This window comes from Gadus chalcogrammus, chromosome 19, assembly GCF_026213295.1.
Source record: "Gadus chalcogrammus isolate NIFS_2021 chromosome 19, NIFS_Gcha_1.0, whole genome shotgun sequence".
NCBI lineage: Eukaryota > Metazoa > Chordata > Actinopteri > Gadiformes > Gadidae > Gadus > Gadus chalcogrammus.
This window is the reverse complement of record NC_079430.1, coordinates 18,702,326-18,704,890: the sequence shown is the minus strand read 5'-3', so window position 1 is coordinate 18,704,890 and position 2,565 is coordinate 18,702,326.

The following is a 2,565-nucleotide window of genomic DNA, read 5'->3' as shown; positions in this document are numbered from 1 at the left end:
TAATATATATAATATATATTATATACATCTATATATATATTACTATATCTATATATATATATATATATATATATCATATATATCTATATATATATATACATATATATATATACATATATATATATATATACATATATATATATATATATATATATATATATATATATATATTACTATATATATATAATATATATATATATAATATATATATATATATATATATATATATATATATATATATATATATATATACACACACATGTATTTTGTTTTCTATTCAAAGTTCTTTGTTTTGTAGATATGCCGATCAAGCGTTGTGTAAAGCAATGAAAACTAATTGAAGCGATGCGGTGTTAAAGCTGGGAAGGCAATTTTTTAGAATATCTTTTGGCGACATTCTTAACATCCCAAAAGCAATACATGAATCGAATGCTCAGACAAAATAAATGCGGCATCTTTGGATGTTGCAGGCCTATATTAAGCTCGCCCAATCATTTCATTCGGGACAAATGAAATCATTGGATGGCTTACATGTCTGTTCACCTACCTGGTAGGCAAGGGGGCAGATCTACTTTGTAACTTAGGGGGAATATTTTCTTGCGTGCACATTCAATAGATGAATTGTAACTATCAATTCATAATATCGGGATTAACGAAAAAACGATGGTGTTCAGAGAGAACAGTAGACTTGTGTCCTGTTGTCTGAATAAGCTAGTAGGACTGCAGCACTTGAACTGTTTTAGCGGCTCCAAGAGGCTGATTTTACAAGCTGCATAAGTCTGACCCCCAGTGGTCAAACAAGACCTTGTCAATTCAAAATGCTAGAAGCTTTTGTTTGCGTTCCTGAAGGAACACTTATGGAGCTAGAGATGCATACATGCAGTCGCAAAGATACAGAGTAAATTGCATTTGGATTTAGTTTGGACTTGGTCTCTTTAAACAGACATTGTTCAATTGGACAATGATAATGATAATTCATTTTCTTTTAGGACCCAATAAAAAATGGTTTAGTCTTTTAGACGATCCTGGTTACCGTAGTAACCATGGACCATAACCTCCATGCGGATGCTGGAAGCGTTCTCCTGGATGATGCGTTTTTTCGTTGGTTGAGAACTAATTGAAGCGATGCAGTGTTAAAGCTGGGATAGACAATTTATTTTTGAAGAATCTTTTGGCTATATTCTTTGAATCCCAACAGCAAAACATAAATCGAATGCTCAGACTAAATAAAAATGTGGCATCTTTGGATGTTGCAGGCCTATACTAAGCTCGTCCAATCATTTAATTTAGGCCAAATTGTGATTGGGTGGCTTACTTGTCTGTCTACCTACCTGGTACGCCAGGGGCAGATCTGCTTTGTAACTTAGGGGGAGTATTTTCTGAAGCGAACATTCAATAGATGAATTGTTACTATCAATTCATGAAAGTAACAAAAATATCGTGATACTGGGTTGGCTACAGTCTGACACCAAAGTGGTCAGTAGCGTAGGCAGAGATCATGGGGTGGGCCAGTACAAAATAGTGTGGGACATCTACTCCCAGTATAAAAAACGACTTACAAAAACACGTACATGTACCTTATCCTTCATGCATATACCTCTCTCGCAAAACGGCGGTTCCGCTTGGCAACTGTAACTTCATTTCAGCCAAGACCTATAAGGCTCAAATGTGTGTTATTTTAGAAGAATGCCACAGAGACGCACACCTGGAGTTCTTCAAGAGTGGTGGGTAGTTTTTTTAAACCAAACGTATCATGATGGGTCCCACTGATCCTCATATCTCAGATTATAAAACGCATGAATTGTGGTCAGAAGAACTACCTCGCTTCTTAGCGATTAAAGAGGCACATAGCTCTCAAACTACTTCCACTACTTATATTGGTAGTAACAATACAATGCAACAATACATAGAAACAATACTATGTTAAACGGGTGATATGCCTTTATTATGCCACCAGGTGTGAGGGCGATCACGATCAGCCATTACAAGCCGTTTGGAAATCCGCCTTTTCTTGTGTTTTAGTGGAAGTGGGAGTGTCCTATCTACTGATAGATCAGTCTACCAGCCTCCCAATTGGATTGTAGCAAATGTTGCTGATCCATCCAGCATACATCTAGGTGGACACGCCCACTGGTGATAAAACACAGATTTTCAAACGGCTCGTCACGGCTAATCACACTCACATCTGGTGGCATAATACCCCTTCAAATAACAATGATGCTACTTTAGGTAGCATTGATGCTAGCCGTCATAACATCAACGCCTGACTGTTGTTGTGTCGCCCCCTGCAGGCGACCTGCACATGGCGGGCAGCACCAGCAGAGACAGCGGCCTGAAGGAGACGGTCACGCTGAAGTGGTGCACGCCGCGGACCAATAGCGTCGGTAGGCTTAATTTGACTCATCTGTATTGATCAGGCCGATCGGTGCTGCTGGAGCAGCTCCGGAAGTCGGGGTCGAAGGTCATCAGCCACATGCTGAGCAGCCACGGCGGGGAGATCTTCCTGCACGTGCTCAACAGCACCCGCTCCACCCTGGAGACCCGCCCTCCATCAGCGAGGGCTGC